Source organism: Sarcophilus harrisii, chromosome 1 (genome assembly GCF_902635505.1).
Source record: "Sarcophilus harrisii chromosome 1, mSarHar1.11, whole genome shotgun sequence".
In the NCBI taxonomy this organism is placed as follows: Eukaryota; Metazoa; Chordata; class Mammalia; order Dasyuromorphia; family Dasyuridae; genus Sarcophilus; species Sarcophilus harrisii.
The window spans coordinates 369,816,471-369,836,844 of record NC_045426.1 but is presented as its reverse complement, the minus strand read 5'-3'; the positions used below and the strand labels follow the sequence as shown (position 1 = coordinate 369,836,844).

Below are 20,374 nucleotides of genomic sequence, written 5' to 3'. Positions count from 1 at the left end.
TCTTAGTTCTGTTCACTTTGCTCTTCACCATTTCATATTATTCTTTTTATGCCTTTCTAAAATTATTGAGGTGATCATTTCTTTACAGCACAGTAGTATTCCATTACAATCATACACCACAACTTTTTCAGCCATTCCCCAACTGATGAGGATCCCTGCAATTTTTAGTTTTCCAATACAAAGAGCTGCTATAAACATCCCATTCATATTTGAAGTTCGAATTACTAATTATGAATTTCTCTCCATCTTATTTTTATTGATAATTTTCTTTCTTAGCCTCTTTTTACCCTGTACCTTATTTTCTTCTCTCATCCTCCTATTTCCCATCCCAGTCTTCAAAAGACCTCCCCACTGTCTCCTATCTATCCAATCTTGATACACACATCCTTGCAAAAAGCCTGTCATCTTTTCCCTCAGACTCTCCCAAATCCCAGTCTACAGACCCTTCTAAAAGTCCCTTATGAACACTATCCACCAGTTTTCTCACTTTTCTATATATTTAGAAGACTTCTACACCCTTCCAGCTATCCATGCTGTTTCTTCTTCAATTCAGATATCAGCATTATCAGTTCTTTACCCTGACTGACTTCTCTGTATTAGTTCTTCCTTTTATATCCCACTTTATAATATAATTGCTCTCTTTTACCTTTTTCCTACTCAGTTTTGATATTGAGAATCATCCCATCATACACAACTCAGACCCAACTTTTCCTTTAAATTACCTAAATGATGATGACAGTTTTAAGAATATTGATATTTCCATTCGTTCTTATACACACACATACATATATGTATATATGCATTGTGATTACACATGTTAGGATATATAAATTGTTTACTTTAATGAGTGTCTTAATAATTAACCTTTAATGCTTGTCCTTATTTTTTTATGGATCTTTTAATTCAAATTTTCCATTGAGTTATGGTCTTTTTGTTACAAATACCTGAAAGTCTTTCAGTTTGTCAAAAATTCATTTATTTTTCATCAGTAAAATTGTCCTGAAGTTTTACAAAAAGAGAGTAAAGTAGAAATAGGAAAACATATCATTGCCAAAGAGATTCCAGGGAAACAATTAACAGTAATTTCATAGTCAAGTTTCAATACTCCCAGGTTAAGGAAAAAAATAATTCTGTGTAATATTGTATCTAGTTTTTTTTTTAATCAAAACTTTCACTTTGTCAATTTTTACATTGTCTCTCCTCTAACTGTTCTTCAGATCAGTTGTTTTTATAAGATGCTTCAGATTCCTTTCCATTTTTTCTAGTTTATCACATAGTTTAGTCTATAAGATACTCATTAGTATCTTCTAACATCACTCAATTCCTCTTGCCTAATTCTAGTGTTTAAGATGTTGCTTCTTTTTTAATATTTTGTGTATTCTTTTTTTCCATATAGTTGTTCCTTTTTTATAATTTTCTTAGATTGCTTGTTTCCCCAATTTTTTTCATCAATCTATTCTATTTGATTTTCAAATTACTTTTTAAGCTCTTCCAAAAACTCTTTTTGTGCTTGCAAGAATTAAAAGCTATTCTTTGAGCTAGGAGTGGCATTTTTTATTTTTTTGTTAATTAAAGCTTTTTTATTTTTCAAAACAATGGACAATTCTTCAACATTAGCCCTTGCAAAACCCTGTATTCAATTTCTCCCCTTCCCTCACACCTTCTTCTAGATGTCAAGTAGTCCAATATATGTTAAATGTGGTAGAAATATATGTTAAATCCAATATATGTATACAGGTGGTAGCCTCCTGAACCTCTGGCTAAGCCAACTGCATACCCTTGGCCTGGAACTTGAGCATGACCTAATGAAGGCACAATTATGTCGCACAAGAAAAAAAAAATGAAGCAAAGCAAAATGCAAGCAAACAGCAACAAAAAGTTAAAATGCTATGTTGTGAACCACATTCAGTTCCCACAGTCCTTTCTCTGGGTGTAGATGGCTCTCTTAATTACTGAACAATTGGACTGATTTGAATCACCTCATTGTTAAAGACAGCCATGTCCATCAGACTTGATCATCATATAATCTTGTTGTTGCCATGTACAATGATCTCCTGGTTCTGCTCATTTCACTTAACATCAGTTCATATAAATCTCTGCAGGCCTCTCTGAAATCATCCTGCTGGTCATTTCTTACAGAACAATAATGTTCCATAACAGTCATATACCATAACTTATTCAGCCATTTTCTAATTGATGGGCAACCATTCAGTTTCCAGTTTCTTGTCCCTACAAAAAAAAAGGGGCTACCACAAACATTTTTGCACATAGTGGTCCCTTTACCTAGGAGTGGCTTTTTTTAACTTCACTACATTCCTCTGAATATGAACTTACAATTTCTTTTATGCCAAATTAGCTATTTCTTTGTCTTTTCATTTTTACTATTTTTTTTTTGTAATTTATATAATCAGATTTTAATAAATTATTGGTTAGGTTGCCCTGGATCTCCATTCTTTTTACTATTATTTTATGAGTTCTCCTCTAAACCATGGCTTTTTCACAATTTATTAGTAACAGCAAAAAAACCATATAAGATCTAAACATTTACAAAACATTTCACATAATAGAATTTTGCATCTGTATTGTGCAAAACCTGCTATCTCATTTAGTCTTCACAACAACCCTTGAAGGTAATTGTTATTATTGCAATTTTGAAGATTATTCTGAGTTAAATGACTTTGGTAGGTTCCCAAAGCTAGTAAATATCTCTGATAAGATTTAAATTCAGATAATCAAATTCAACATTTATTCATTGTGCTACCTAACTGACATATATACTCACACTTGAACCTCAAAACAACCCTCTATTGTAAGCCTGAAACTATGATTTATTCATACTTCATGAATAATGAAGCAAGATCAGAAAGGTAATTTGTCTAACATTGGTCATACATCTTATAAATTTCAGACATGTAAGGCAATTTTTTCTTTACTGTAAATATTTGGATTTATATAGATTAATTTTATTTCCCTAATTAAATGTTCTAGTTTATCACAGCTGTAGTGTTTTTGAAAATATACATCAGATCAGCTTACTAATCAGAGACAACCTCCAATAAAATTACTTTCAATAAACTTAGACAAAAGTCTCTCACCTCTATTTTGTTTGGTATAGTTAACACATACAGTGTCACTATACCATTACTAACTAGTGATCTGACTCAGTTTTACTCTTCCTTAGAGTCTGGATATAATTTCAATAAAATATTCTTATCTTCTACCTGATTCCCTCAATTTTAAAGTTTTTATATAATTGATTAATAAGCAATTATTAAGCTCCTACTACATGCCAGACACCAATGGGGTTAAAATGAATTATGAATAAATGTATTATTAAAGTATTTTCACCCTAAAACAGACCTCCTATCAATAATATGACTTACTCCATGCCCTATCCCCAAAATAATGGAATTGAATGGATTTATCATCACATTGCACTGTGAGAAGATAAATTTTGGATTGGGGAGCTTTTTGAAATACATTAAATAGTGCTGATTATGATCCCATCCTAGTATAATAGAAAAAATAAACCTTGAATTTGTATGCAGAAAATGTTTGAACATAAATTCTGTTATTTAATACTTTTGTCAATTTGGCAAATCGTTTCCCACATCTTTTCTAGAGAATGGAATGGTCAATAAACTTCCTCCCAACTCTCATATCTACCAGTTGATGACACATTCATTCTTACCTTTGAAACCAAACAGATCATTCTTGATTAAACTAAACTGAGAAGTTTTTTTTTTTTATTTTCCCCTTCCTCTCTCTTTTTCCTTCTAATTTTCTTCCTCCTTCCCTTGACTCTTCCTCCTTTCACATTTCCCTTTTTTATTTATGTTCCTTTTTCTTTCTTTCTTCTTTCTTTCTTTCTTTCTTTCTTTCTTTCTTTCTTATAAAGGGGACTAAAGAGAGTTAAGCTGAAAATGAGCTAACTTTTGCATGTGTAGACATTCAGAGTTAAAGGAGGACAGAAAGAATCATTTATATAAATGTGACTTCAGAATGTGAGGAAAAAAAATTATGAAGGAATGATGAAAGTAACGTCTCTGGCAACCTGGACTATAGCTGGGCTTAAAAGGATTCGGGTTAGTTCTTGGGGTTACTCATTTTCTTCAGTCATTAATGATTTCAAGTTTTCTGATTACCAAAGACCAAATATCACCTCCATGTCATGAATTTATTTCTTACCCTGACAAGAAAGCTAAGGAATGAGAAATAGAAACTCTTTGTTCTCTTGTCAGCATGGGATAAAATACCATTTTGAGAGTTCTGTAAAGGAACATTAATGCCTTCTAAAGGGTATACTATGCTGCAAGATGAAAGCCAATGTTTACTAATCTCATCTTAAAGCTCCATCCACAGTGTAGTTCTCAGAGATGAAATGATAATGTGGGTGAAATAGCGATATGTCCTAATGAAGTACCCCAAAGTCTGTTTTCCATCATAAAGTAGGAGTTTGTAGACTTTTAATAACATGCTAAACCCTTTTAAAAGTTTATACAATCATGACAAATAAGAAAACAGGTTTATTTTAATGTAATACCATCAATTTATTCTGTACTTTTGAAGTGCCAGCTATGTGCATAGTCATGTGTTAAGAGAAATACAAAACAGATATGTGATATATTCCTTGTCTTCTCAGCATGTATATATGTGGAAACATTTCAGTTTTAATATAATAGGTAAAAACAATAATAACATTTCAAAGAGAGTGATTATCTTAGTCTGGGATCAACAGAAAAGATCTAACTAAAGAGATGTATTTTTATAGGATCTTGAATGACAGGTACATAACCTTTTCCTATGGAATTTTCCCCTTACTTATCCACAATAAAAATTTCTTGTTGTTTTACTGTTCCACATTAACTACATGTTCACATTTAATTTTAAAACCCATCTCCATGATCCTTGTGAATCTTCAAATGGGATAATGAGGTATCAGACACATCTAAACAACAACAATATGTTGATTTCCTTGGGGCTAGGCATTTAGATTCTCATTTGATTGGGTGATTCTTTCTTCTGAGGCAAGGAAAATTCCAATTATTGATTTCTTAGAAAGTGAAGTGAAAATGGTCCTTGTCATTCACAGTCCCTGCTTTCTGATTCATAGATAGAGGAGGAAATGACTAACTGGGGAAAAATAATTTTACATATTTTAATTTTCAAAATATTTTCTTTATGATAACTTTATGATTAAAAAATAGTACAAACATTATTGTTTCCATGACATATATAAGGAAACTGAGTCTTACAAATGTAAAGTGGCTAGTAGACTATACAGCTAACAAAAGAGGGATTATATTCACATCACTTTGGGTACACTGTCCAAGGAACAGTTAATTTTAATTCCCTCAAAATTGCCAAACCTATTTTATTAACATTTCTAGATTCAAATGATATAAAGTTGACCTCCTTCCCTCAGGAGAATATTTCATAATGCATTAGCCTTCCCTGCAAGAAATTTTCTCTAACACCCTATATCTGACTGGTTTCATTTCCATCTCTGTAATCATCAGTCCAAGTGTCATACAACCAACTAATGGGTCTCCAGGTTATTTTTATTACTAGAAACTGCTTTCTCATGCTTCTTCCTAAACTATTTTGACTTAAGTTACTAAGTACTTTTGATATGCATAAAGAAGAGCATTATCTCTCCTAGTAGATAGGAAAGTGGCCTAGAAGCCAAGAAGACAGATTCAAATCTCAGTTCTGACACATGCTGGTAGTGTAATCTTCAGTTAACTAATATTTCAGTGTTCTAGACAACTCTCCCAAGTTCAGAAGTTGCAGATAAATTATCAGTCTCTACTTTTGGAGGGATTTTCCTCACAGGAGAATTTTTATCCTTAATTAATTTTTATGGCAATTGTTCAATCATAGTTCCCTTACCCCAGACCTAAACATTAGAGAAGAAATGAATCACAATAAACTTAAATATGGATGAAAGCTCACTCATTTCCTCTTATTTATGTTCTAAGATGTTGTGTCATTTTGTTTACATATGGATTCTCTATAGTTGACTAAAGTCCTTGCTCTTCCATTTACATGTTGTTTGACCTTAGGAAAAACTATTTCTTTGAAACTCAGTTTCCTTCACTTTATTTTGAAGTGAATGCTCTACTAATCTGAAAAGTCCCTTTTACTTCAAAACGTTATGAACGAGATAGAGCATTACTGAAGCAAAGAGGATAAGGATTGTTGTCCTTGCCAAATTACATTTTTCTCCCATTCTCTAATGAAAATGCAACCTTCAAAGAAGGATGAGATAGAAACTCCTCTTGGGTAGATTGAAATCATCCTGTCAATCCTATCATCACTTCTGAGAAAGATCCCAGCTATATTGCCTGATTTAAAACCAGCTTATTTCTTAGACTTTGGATCCAAATTAGACCAGTAGATCCCAATGGAGGCGTGCTTCTATCTTTAGTCTTCTTGGCATGTAATCACTTAGCAAGGCATCCCAAACTGCTTTTCTTTGTTTCTTTTTTTTTTTCCTGTAAATAAATTTTTATTAGGGCAGATAAATTAATATATTTAATAATTATACATAACCTATACATGCTAATATGTAACATACATATACACATTGTGTGTGTATATGAAGTAAAATTGTAGTTGAATAGCTTAGATGCTAATAGAATAATTTCTTTTATTTAATACCTTTTTTATTTACAGGTTATATGTACAGTAATTTTGCAGCATTGACAATTGCCAAACCTTTTGTTCCAATTTTTCCCCTCCTTCCCCCCACCCCTCTCCCCTAGATGGCAGGATGACCAGTAGATGTTAAATATATTAAAGTATAAATTAGATACACAATAAGTATACATGACCAAACTGTTATTTTGCTGTACAAAAAGAATCGGACTCTGAAATATTGTACAATTAGCCTGTGAAGGAAATCCAAAATGCAGGCAGGCAAAAATATAGGGATTGGGAATTCAATGTAATGGTTCTTAGTCTCCCATAGTTCTTTCACTAGGTATAGCTGGTTCAGTTCATTACTGCTCCATTGGAATTGATTTAGTTCATCTCATTGCTGAAGATGGCCAGGCCCATCAGAACTGATCATCATATAGTATTGTTGTTGAAGTATATAATGATCTCCTGGCCCTCCTTGCTTCACTCAGCCTCAGTTCATGTAAGTCTCTCCAGGCCTTTCTGAAATCATCTTGTTGGTCATTTCTTACCAAACAATAATATTCCATAATATTCATATACCACAATTTAGTCAGCCATTCTCCAATTGATGGACATCTACTCAGTTTCCAGTTTCTGGTCACTACAAAGAGGGCTGCCACAAACATTCATGCACATACAGATCCCTTTCCCTTCTTTATGATCTCTTTGGGATATAAGCCCAGTAGTAATACTGCTGGATCAAAGGGGATGCACAGTTTGATAACTTTTTGAGCATCGTTCCAAATTGCTCTCCAGAATGGTTGGATGTATTCACAATTCCACCAGCAATGTATTAGTGTCCCTGTTTTCCCACATCCCCTCCAACATTTGGCATTACCTTTCCCTGTCATTCTAGCCAATCTGACAGATGTGTAGTGGTATCTCAGAATTGTCTTAATTTGCATTTCTCTGATTAATAATGACTTGGAGCATCTTTTCATATGGCTAGAAATAGTTTTAATTTCTTTTTCTGAGAATTGTCTGTCCATATCATTTGAACATTTATCAATTGGACAATGGCTTGATTTCTAATAAATTAGAGTCAATTCTCTCTATTTTGGAAATGAGTCCTTTATCAGAATCTTTGACTATAAAAATATTTTCCCAGTTTATTGCTTCCCTTCTAATCTTGTCTGCATTAGTTTTGTTTGTTCAAAAACTTTTCAGCCAAACTGATTTTCTAATTCATTCTATCCTATTTGCTGATTTATCCTTATCTTATCTTCCAAATTCTCCAATAGCAATTTCTGGATCATATGAATCCATTCTCCATATAAGTAGCTAGTATACTAGTACTAGAGCTAATTTCCAGCTGTTCTTGGGATAGTTTCTGTCCAAATATTGTCCTTCTTCACTCTAGAGAGCAGTTTTGAAAGGGTCAATGCATGCCTTTCTTTGCTGCTGATTTAATCCAACTTTATTAAGCATTGCTTAAACACCTACTATATTCAAGGGATTATGCCAGGTGCTTGAGATTCCACCACCATCAACAGCAATATGTAGTACATCTAGTGTATAATCTCCAAATCGGAAAGACATTGTACATAAGCACATATAAATTGAAAATGATTCAATGAAAATAAATTAAAGAATCAAGCTTAGAGATTTGAGGAAGAAATGATTTTTTATGTAGGTTGTTCAAATAAGCATTACTGATCTTTCCAGACTTTATTCCATGTCTCATATTCTTTGTGAAAACTCTCCTGACCACAGTAATAGAAAGTGTCCTTTCCTCTTTCTCTGGTAGATCAGATAACTTATTGTCCATAACACTGATTTGGCACTTGGTATCTAAAGTTCTGTATTATTCTTAACATTACATGTGTTTTGTAGACAAACAGGTATGTCTTTTATAGATACTGTATTGTTCTCCAATATATTACACCTCCATCAGTACCTAAGACAGTGCCTTCCACATGTTCAGCTCAATAAATATTTGTTGATTGAAAGAGGAACCTTGTTAAGACTTTTTTTTTTAAGTTTTAGAGCATAAGTTTGGGGTAAGTTATAATATAAACACTATGTCTTATCTTCTAACCAGTGTAATTCAAAATATGCTTATTAAGCATAGTAGAGATTTAGTACAAATTCAAATTTTGTAACTCCTTTTAATGTGCATTGCATAAAGTAGATAATCTATTCCACCTATTTTTTTTTTTTTTTACTTACAATAGGATGAATGGCTATCCAATTTGTGATATTTTTAGTAATCATTTTATATTGGTACCCATGATGAAAAAAGCCTGAGAAAACATTCAGGATTGTTGGCTAAGAGTTGGTAATTATTTAATAAGGTAATCTTGATATTTTATTTTTCTCCTTTAAGTTGTTTCTACTTAATGGAACCATTTCAGATAAAGCAATGTTAGTGATGTACCTGAAATGCACAATTCTAAGGGACCTTTTAAATCATTTATTTCATCCTATGCCCCTTAATTTTACAAAGGAAGAAGCTACATTATTCTGAGAAGACAGAATCAGCAAACTATTTGGCAAGGTATTTAATGCTTTATACATGGAAAAGATGGGAAAATTAGGGTAGAAATTATATATACCTAGATTGCTTCAAAACTGGCATATTGACAGGAAACAAAGAGTAGTAATTAATGGATCAATATTAGCTTGGAAGGTTTTCAGGGTTCTGTTCTTGGTTATTTTCTTTAATATTTATAATCTATAATTTGAATAAAGCTACTATTCATGTCAAATTTTCAGAACTCAAGTATTAGATTTTTAACTTACTATTCCCAAGATATGTATTTTTATTTTAAAGACAGCATATCTTAGCTTGTCTATACAAATCAAATTTAATTGAAATGAACATAAAATGTTATAATATGGGTTCAAAAAAATCAGCTTCAAAAAGACAAAGTTGAGGAGACATGACTGGGCAATAGTTTGGATGAAAAAGCAGGGCTCTAGCTTACTTCAAACTGAACAAATACAAATTGATAGTATGATAAAATATTATGGGCCAGAACTCTGAACTTAAAACAAAGGATTCTTACAAGGTTCTAAGTCAGTGGAATTGATAGAGACAAGAGTTATCTAATGTAGCATAGTTCAATATGATTAATTTAATCCTACAAGGAGATGCTATGGGCCAGAACTTGAAGCAAGGTACAAAATGGAATTGAGGAGACAATGGTTAAATTTAGTTTAGCATTGATTTAATCCTTAAGGTGTATACTCAGGGTACAGAATATAATCAAGAAGCTCTCTGGGCCAAAAAGAATAAGTACACTAGAAGCTCTTGGAGCCTCAGCCAGAAGGAGAATGAGGGAAGACCGGAGAAGTGGTGGCAGGCTGTCCTCCTTCTCTTCTCCACTGAAAAACTAGCCAAGTTCCAAGTGAAGGAGACAAGACTTTGAAGGAGACATTAAAGGATTTGGACTTTAACACCTGGCTGCATTTGGGGTGATTACTGAACTTCAGTTGGCTGCCCTCAGAGACCCCAAGAAAACCTCCACAGAAAATATTACATTTTTGAGAGAATATTACAATAAAAGTAAAAAAAAAAATAATGCAATATAAGACTGTATTAAGGAAACTATAATATCCAGGATTTGAAAGATGGTAATATCACTCTCCTCAGTTCTGGTCAGGAAATATTTGTGGGTTCTAATTATTTCTGTCCACCAATTAGAGAGAGCATTAAGACACTAGAGAGTACACATTGAAGGACAACTAAGATGATGAAGATCTCAAGTTTTCAAACTTATATCCTAGATGATAGAAGACAACACAAATATATATACATGTAAACATTATACACACACATATATATGTACATATACATAAACACACATATTTATATATATACATACATATGTGTATACATACACAAAACAAATACAAAGTGATTCTAAGGAAGAATACTTCTAGCAGAGGGAATAGGAAAGACTTTCTGTTGAAAGAGACAGTTGGATTGAACTTTGAAAAGAAAAAAAACTAGGGGTTCTAAGAAACCAAGATGGCAGAAAGGAGTCAGAATATTTTCTGAGCTCTCCCAAACTTCCCTCAGAATTAATACTGAATCAAAACTTCTGAATGGATTTTCAGGTGACAAAAGCCATTAATATTTGGAAGATAATTTTACAATTTAAGATATCTTGAAAGAATTTTAGGAAAGTTATATTTTGGGAAAAAGTCAACAGCTTGGGAAAGAAAGTACAGAAATTGACTATAGAAAGTAACTCCTTAAAAATTAATTTGGCAAAATAGAAAACACACACACACACACACACACACACACACACAGGAGAAAACAACTCCTTACAAAATAGAACTAGTGAAGTAGGAAAAAAAATCCACTGAGTAAAACAACTCCTTTAAAAATACTATTGAAAAGAGGCAAAAGGAGGTTAAAAAAAAACAATTAATGTACATGTTAAACATATATTGGATAGTTTACTTTTAGTAAGGGATTGGAGGAACAGAGGGAGAAAAATTTGAAGCAAGAAAAAATTTGCAAGGGTGAATGTTGAAAATTATCTTTGCATATATTTTGAAAATAAAAAGCTATTATTTACAATAAATAAATAAGTTAAAAAAAAGTCATTGTAATGAAACAAATGGAAGGGAATGACTCATTGAGATACCAAGAATCATTCAAACAAAATTTTATAAAATAAAATAAAAAAATTAGAAGTACATGTAAAATATCTCATTGGCAAAACAATTGACCTGAAAATAGATCCAGGAAAGACAACATAAGAATTATTGCCCTACCTGAAAGCCATTATCAAAAAAGTTGGACAATATCTTTCAAGAAATCATCCAGGAAAATTATTTTTGTATTGTAGAACCAAAGAGTAAAATGGTCATTGAAAGAATCCACTGGTCACCTGAAAGAGACCTCAAAAGGAAAACTCCAAGGAATAATGTAGCTAAATTCCAGAATCATCACATCAAGTAGAAAATACTTCAACTAGCCAAAAGGAAATAATTCAGATATTAAGGAGCCACAATCAGGTTTACCCAGGACATAGCAGCTTCCACTTTGAAGTACTGGAGGACTTAGGATATGATATTCTAGAAGGCAAAACATCTTGGACTAAAATCAAGAATCAACTATACAGCAAAATCAAGCATTATATTTCAGGGGAAAAGATGAAAATATAATGAAATAGGGGGTTTTTAAATCATTTCTGATGAAAAGACCAAAACTGAACCAAAATTTTGATCTCCAAATACAAGATTCAAAAAGCATAAAAATGTTAACAGGGAAGAAAAAAAAGTTATGTTTTTTAAAGGTTAAAATGTTTACATTCCTAATGGGAAGATGATACTTTTAACTCATGAGAACTGTATCTTTTTAAGGCAGTTAGAAGGGGTTCAAATACACAGGAGGTGTAAGTATAAGTTAACTTTAACACGATGATATATAAAATAAATTAGAGATGGAAAAAAAAAAGATTGTATTGTATGGGGAAAAGAGGAAAGGAAAGGTAAAACTGCATAAATTATATCACATGAAGACACACACACACACACATACACACACACACACACACACACACACACACAAAACTATTACAATAGAGGGAAATAAGGGTTGGGGACTGAGCATTGTTTGAACCTTAATATCGTAGGATTTGGCTCAAAGAAGGAATAACATGCACACATAGATTTGTATAAATATTTATCTAACTTCTATTGGAAGTAGTAGGCAAAAAGGAAGGGGGAACTAATAGAAAGGAGGGCAGAAAAGAAGGGGCAAATAAGAAAGGGAGGGCTGATAAAAGAGAGAACAGATTGAGGAAAGGGGGGAACAGAAGCAAAACACTGGTGAGGAGGAAAAGGGTGAAAGGAGAGATAAAAGCATAAAGGGGGAAAAATAGGATGGTGGTAAATACAGATTTAGTAGTCATAACAGGGAATGTAAGTGGGATGAATTCTTCCACAAAATGGAAGTGAATAATAACAAAGTGGATTTGCAAATGATATGATGGTATATATAGAGAATCTGAGAGAATAAAAAAAATCTAATAGAAATAATTAACAACTTTAGCAAAATATAAGCAGATTAAAATAGGAAGGAATAGTCCATCTGTCAGAGTTTTGGAGAAAGGAGGAATTTATGGACAAAGAACTAAAGAATATTTTGAAATGCAAATGAACAATTTTGATTACATGAAATTTAAAAGGTTTTGCACAAACAAAACCAATGCATTCAAGATTAGAAGCAGAAAGCTTGTGATAAAAATTTGTAGCTAGTGTTTCTGATAAAGGCCTTATTTCTAAAATATACAGAGAACTGCCTCAATTTTATAAGAATATAAGCCATTCTCAAATTGATAAATGGTCAAAAGTTATGAATTGACAATTTTCAGATAAAGATACAAAAGACATTTCTAGTCTTATTAGAGATTAGAGATTAGAGAAATGCAAAAAGTTGTCTTAACTCTGAGGTATCACTTCACAACTGTCAGATTGGGTAAGATATAGGAAAAAATAACAATGAATGTTGGAGTGATGTGAGAAAACTGGGATACTAATGCACTGTTGATAGAGTTTTGCAATGATCCAACCATTTTAGAGAGTAATTTGGAATTATGTTCAAAGGCCTGTCAAACTGTACATACTCTCTTTATCACAAAAAGATCATAAAATAAGAAAAAAAAACTCACATGTACAAAAATGTTCGTAGTACTTGTAGTAGAAAGGAACTCAAATTGAGCGTATATTCATTAATTTGAGAATTGGTGAAAGACCTATATGAATGTAATAAAATATTATTTTTCTATAAGAAATGATGAGCAGACATTTCAGACAGGCCTCAGAAGATTTACATAGACTTAGGATGAAAAAGGACTTCTGCAAACAGAGACATAATGAAGCATAGTGTTTTCACTTTTTTGTTTGTTCATTTTGTCTTTTCTCATGTGTTTTTTTTTTTTCCCTTTTGGTCTCTCTCTCTCTCTCTTTCTCTCTCTCTCTCTCTCTCTCTCTCTCTCTCTCTCTTTTTGCACAGCATGACAAATATGGAAATGTATAAAATAATTGCCCTTATTTAACCTGTATCAGTTTACTTGCCATCTTAGGGAGAAAGGAGGTAAGGTGGTAGACAAAAAAAAAAAAAAAAAATGGAACAGAAAGTCTTACAAAAGCAAATGTTGAAATTATCTTTACATGACTTGAAAAAATAGAATAATACTGAAAATTTAAAAGAAAAGGAAAAATCAATTCTCCAAATGGGAGACAGCCCAAATTTTCTGGAGACAACTCAAACTGATACTGAACAGCACACTATTAAATAATCAGTATTAATATTTTAAAAGTTGACAAACACTATAGATCCAAATTTGATTTTTATTATTATCGTTGATTGTCTAAATTTATGAAGACAAAAAAGAAAATGTTAAAAATGAAGATTAAATGTAAAAGCATGTCAAACACACAATTTCTTTTTTAGCAGGCCAGTTTTTAAACACTTAATGGAATACCCCTATATTGGTGATCTGGGTTGGCCTTCGAAATGGAGAAAAATACAATGAAGAGAAATCAGATAATCTTTGTTGAAATGGAGATTACTTAAAAATAATATAATTATCCTGAAAAGACAGGTTATATTTAGGTTATGAAATATCTTAATAGCCCAGGATAAAAGTTTATATTTTATCCTAGTGGTAATGGCAAGACCTGGAAGTCTGCAAAAACAAGAGTTATATGACCAAGCCTATGCTGTAGGAATATCACTTTGGTAAATGAGCAAGGACTACATTAGATTAGGGAGATAATTAAGTCACACAGACCCAAAATTCAACTATTGCAATAATTCTGGAGACAATTTTGATCAATAAAATGATCCATGATTATCGTGTGTATATATGTGTATATACACATGTGTGTAAATATATACACATATATAGTATATAAATATACATATTGTGTATATATAAATATACCTATATGTGTGTACATGTGTCTATATATGTATGTATGTGTATATGCATATTTCTTTTTTTTTTCCTTTTTTACATCATAGCTAATATTTCTTAACTGATATCACTAGATAATGTCTTTGGTCCATACCAACTATGAGATTCTTTGATAACTAATCAGGAGAGAGAAGCTATTAATTCCTATTTAACTATTATCTTTTTCAAAACATATTTGTGGCAGCTAACAGAGCAGCTACTTACAAACAGAGAAACCCATTACATAAAAGATTATAGTAAAGGAATTCAGAGAAACAGGCAAGCAAGTTTATATGGTACTTATAAGGTAAAGGATTCTATACTTTGTAGGGAAATCATATACTTACATATGGGAGAGTATACATTAAAAAGCATAGGCTTACATTTGAAGGGGTTTATTGTAGAGAACAGACAAGCTTTGTCAACATCACAATTCTTACAAAGTTTCTAAGTTCTTCATTGTACCAACTTGTGAGTTGAAAAAAAAGGCAATAAATAGATATGTAATTTTATGTTTATCACTAATTTTTGGCTAGAAAAATCTGAGAAATGATCAATATTCAAAGCACCACACTTGTTCTGCAGGAACTGAACAAAAGAGATTCAGCTGTCTTTATTAGAGTGTTAATGGCCTAGGTCAGATTTTTATAGACTTTCTGTCAAATTAATCAGACTACAAACCTGCAGTCTACTTGAGTTTCCCTATCCCAATGATCATTAAACTATAAGCCATGGCAATTAAACTGAGGAAAACTCATCTTGTTGCTGGGAAACCATCACCTACTCTGGTCAAGAAGATATTGATGATTGGGGAGGAGGGCAGCAAGGTATTATTCAGTATTATGTCTATTTGGCAAGGTATCTTAGTTACTCAAAAACTGGCATTCATAGAACAACTTAGATATTAGCATTAGATAGGCCAATCAAGGATAAGAAAGTCAATTGCTAATCAGTTAAAGATCTGATAGTTGTATTCAAAATACCTGATTTCATTTAAGAAATATTTTCACTATAAGATGCTGACTCCCAATAGCCTTCAACATTTACAGTATATTCTATAATTCTTTTTGTTGTCACTTTTGTTCTCAGGTCATCTCAAATCTGATTTTCCTTAGGCAGCCTTCGCTATATATTTAAAACCGCTTGATGTCTACTTTATTTATATCGGTAATCATTTAGACTACAAAATTTGCCCCTCATAATAAAGTTCATTTATTGTTTTATATAACCAAGACTTTTCTTTCTAACTCTTGAAATATCTTACCATCAGAGAATAAAATGGAATGTGAAAAATGTGTGGGTTTTGCTTCTTTTCACATCTCAGTAGTGTGTAGATCATTGAAATCATGGAGCTCAGAGTTGGAAGGGATTCCAGGATTGATCTATCTAACCCATAATTGATTAGTTTGTTGACTTTAAATGTTGTCACCAAATGAGAAATAATTTTAAGCTTTTGCTTAAAAATCTTGAATGAAAAGGAACTCACTGTTTTCTGAGGCAGTGTATTCTATATATAGATTATAGGTAACACAATTCCAATCTATAACAAAAATCACTGAGAGATAGCTCCAAACATGATGTATTAATTTATTAAGGATATAACTGGTCACTAATCATTCTAAGACCTTCATCAAGGAAAAGGATCCCTCTGCTAAAAGGAAATTATTTTAGAGTCATTGAGAGTACAGCAATAGAACAAGAGAGGTACAATTCTATGATTAGTGAATTTCACATACCGGAATCTTTTAGTTGTCCAACAATAATAACCAACTTGTCAATAGGACTTTGACAGATCAGTACAGCTGATGAACCTCAGACCATGAACTGCAGGCCATCTCAATAGGGATTTTCCAAAGATCATAAAACACTATCAAAAATATCTTAAGGCTTTCCACAGGTCATACAATCCAATGTTTGACCAACAATATCCTGAGGCCAAAGGAAGTAATGGTTTTGAAGCAAAAGTCATTAGGGAGTTGAGCGAAGTTTTTCCTAGAGGTGAGAAAATATTATTGAAGCTTGTGAACTTTATTTTATTTTTTTTATTATAACTTTTCATTGACAGAGCCCATGCCTATGTAATTTTTTTTACAACATTATCCCTTGCACTCACTTCTGTTCCAACTTTTCCCCTCCCTCCTTTCACTCCCTCCCCCAGATGGCAAGCAGTCCTGTACAAGTTAAATATGTTGTGAACATCAGGGCTAACTAATATAGTGTGAACGTGAGTATATATATATATATATATATATATATATATGTGTGTGTGTGTGTACACATATATATGTATGTATGTATATATAATACAACTAGCATAATTATTAATATTTGGTGGAATAATTAATTGTAGTCTGCATAATTCTTATTCTTACATTAATTAAATCAAACAACTTAATTCCACTTATAATTATTGATACGTATTAAATCATAAGAACCTGAGTAACTACTGACTAAATTGAATAGGGGTATCAAAATAATCTCACAAGATAGAGATGGGGAGAGAGATAGGAGAAAGGAGGAAGAAGAAAGGAAGGCAGACAGGAAGACAGGAAGGTAGGAATATATATATATATATATATATATATATATATATATATATATATATAGAGAGAGAGAGAGAGAGAGAGAGAGAGAGAGAGAGAAGAAAGTGATAGACTGAATGATGTATCTACACCAATTTTTGAGTTTTGTCCAAATTTTTTTCTAAACATCACTGTCTATATTCCAAAGATTCAAAAAAAAAAAAAAAAAAAAAGGAAAAGGACTTTATAAAAACAAAATAAAACAAAATATTTAGACTACTCTTTTTTATGGACAAAGACTTGGAAACTTTAGGGATGCCCATCATTTGAAGAATGGCTGAATAAGTTGTGGTATATGATTATAATAGAACATTGTTGTGCTATAAGAAATGATGATGAGGATGACTTCAGAAAAACCTAGGAAGACTTTTATGAATTAATGCAAAGTAAAGTGATCAAAGCCATGATTATCTACAGAGAAGTGTGAGAGGGAATTAAAGGAATAGATGAGGGACATGTAGGCTTATAGATTCAGCTAATTTGATTAACAACCAGAAAGGGGCAAAGAGGCTTTTGTAGGGAGTGAAAGAGTCAGGTCAGTCCTGATCTTCTAGTATATTTTCACTGACTTTTAGGGTTGTGGATCAGACTCTACTACCTTCCTTGGTAATAACAACATAATAAAAGATCATCAACTATGACACTTTTTTCAGAGTTTATCTTTTTAGCAACTGCTTCTGTTTTGTCTCTCCACTTAGAATGAGTCTTCTTCTACTCATACTCCTATTTCCCTGCTTCTTTTACCCAGAAGACCTATCCTGGATCACAGTAGGTAAAATTCTAAGCAGTCTATATCTAGTCTAAATTGGAAGCTACTTGGAGCTTAGAGAGTGCTTAGAAGGAAACTCCCTTATCTTCCATTAGTCTGTGGGCAAACTTTTAAAATATATTTATATTTGGGGACTTCCAGCCAAGATGGTGGAGAGGAGGCACACAGCTGTGTAAGCTCTGCGTTTTTGCTCAGAGTCCATCTCATTACAAGCCTCTGAATTAATGCTTGACTGAAAAAAAAAATAGTTACCAAGAGAAGACATTCTTGAGATCTGTTTTTGCTCAAGGGCAGGACAGTTTTAGATCTGGCATAGGCTGAGAGCAGGCAGCAGCAGCCCAGCAGACCAGGGGGGTTGGGGTGTGATCTCAGCCATCTCTGTGGAGAGAGTTTTGCTACAGGATTGGATACTTTGCCCTGGCAGCAAGTCAGTAGCCCAGCAGAGAAGCTAAAAACACCTGGGGTGAAGAATACAACCCCAAACAGCTGGAGTTTCTTGGGACCTGGCCACCCCTCCCCCACAGCATCTCAGCATGCTCTCATAGTCCCGGAGCTCAGGCTCAGTACAGTCCTGCTAGTGCCTCGCTGCTGCCCCTGGCAGTCTGTAGAGGAAGCTCGGTAACACTACCCAACCCCTCCCCCCCAAAAAGCAGATTACATTTGTTTTTTTGTTTTTTTTTTTCTTTTTTTCCTCGCTAGTTTGTCTCTGATTCTTCTCTGACAAAATGAGCAAAAAATTGAAAAGGACCTTAATGATTGAAAGCTTCTATATGGATAGAGAGCAGACTCTAAACCCTGAAGAGACTAAAAACAGACTGTCTCCAGGTGAATCCCCAAAGGAGGAGATCATCTGTTCCTCAGCACAGATGAATCTCATAGAAGAAATTAAAGAGGCTCTCACTAGAGAGCTAGAAGAAAAATTGGAAAAGGAGAGGGAGGCTTGGCAAGAGAGTCTGGAGAAGTCATTCCACTCATTTAAAGACAGAGGGGATAAAGAAATCAAATCCTTGAAAAATAGTATTAGTGAACTGGAAACAGAAAATAGCTCTCTAAAAAATAAAATTGGAGAAATGGAAAAAAAAATTCCATAGAATTAACAACTCAATTGGACAATTAGAAAAAGATATATAAAAAAAAGTGAGTGAAGAAAATACTTCATTGAAAATTATAACCGAAGAAATGGAATTGAATGACTCAAGGAGTCAACAAGAATCAGTCAAGCAAAACCAAAAACATCAAACAATGGAAAAAAATGTGAAATACCTTCTTGGGAAAACAACAGTTCTGGAAAAATAGATATAAGAAAGACAATCTGAGAATTATTGGACTCCCAGAAAAAAATATGATGAAAAAAAGAGCCTGAACACTATTTTCCAGGAAATTATCAAAGAGAACTGCCCAGAAGTCATAGAAACAGAGTGTAAAATAGACACTGAAAGAATTCATCGATTACTTACTGAAAGGAATCCTAAAATCAAAACACCAAGAAATATAGTGGCCAAATCCCAGAACCCTCAAATGAAGGAAAAAATATTCCAAGCATCTAGAAAAACCCAATTCAAATATAGAGGAGCCACAATAAGGATCACCCAGGATCTAGCATCCATATTAAAAAATCTAAGGCCCTGGAATATCATATTCCGAAAAGCTAAAGAACTCGGTATGCAACCAAAAATAACTTACCCAGCCAGAATGAGCATCTTTTTCCAGGGAAGAAGATGGTCATTTAACAAAATAAGTGAATTTCACCTATTTTTGATGAAAAAAACAAAACTTAACAAAAAGTTTGATCTACAAATATAGAATTCTAGAGAAACCTAAAAAGGTAAAAAGAAATCCTGGGAACTATTTTTCAGCTATAATGATGTATAAATAATACATGTATATCTTGTTCTAGAAATCAGAGGTAGAAAGGACATTGTACCAGAAAAAGGGTAAAGTGGGGATACTACATCTCAAAAAGAGGCAAATAAAACCTATTATATCTGAGAGAAAGAACAGAGGGGGATGAATATAGTGGGTATCTTACTGCCATCAGAATTGACTTTAAGAGAAAAATTTTAGACATATTCAATTTATGGTGAAACTTCTCCCACCTCATTGAAAAGTGAGAAGGGAATCATGAAAAGAGAAGGAATAAGCTATGCAGAAGGGAATATGAAAACTGTGAGGGAAAGGAGTAAGATAGGAGGAGGAACTCTAAGGTGGGGAGGAGGGATACTAAAAAGGGAGGGCTGTGAGAAGCAAGTGGTGCTCACAAGTTTAATACTGGGAAAGGGGTAAGAGGGAAAGAAGGGAGAAAAGCATAAACAGGAGTTAACAAGATGGCAAGTAATACAGAATTGGTCATTTTAACCATAAATGTGAACAGGGTAAACTCCCCCATAAAAAGGAAGTGGTTAGCAGAATGGATCAAA

General features: G+C 32.9%; 1 long non-coding RNA gene across 3 annotated transcripts in view; it reads right to left on the bottom strand.

Annotated features, from left to right (window-relative positions):
* Positions 1-5,235: 5,235 nt before the first annotated feature.
* LOC116420522 overlaps positions 5,236-20,374 on the bottom strand; it is a 35,399-nt gene continuing 20,260 nt past the window's right edge. For 2 of the 3 annotated variants that reach the window (XR_004230867.1, XR_004230866.1), the window contains exons 3-4: positions 16,343-16,598; positions 5,236-6,497 (exon numbers count right to left, since the gene is read on the bottom strand). This is a non-coding gene — a long non-coding RNA (uncharacterized LOC116420522). The remainder of the gene's footprint in view (positions 6,498-16,342; positions 16,599-20,374) is intronic. The other variant, XR_004230865.1, reaches the window with a different exon arrangement.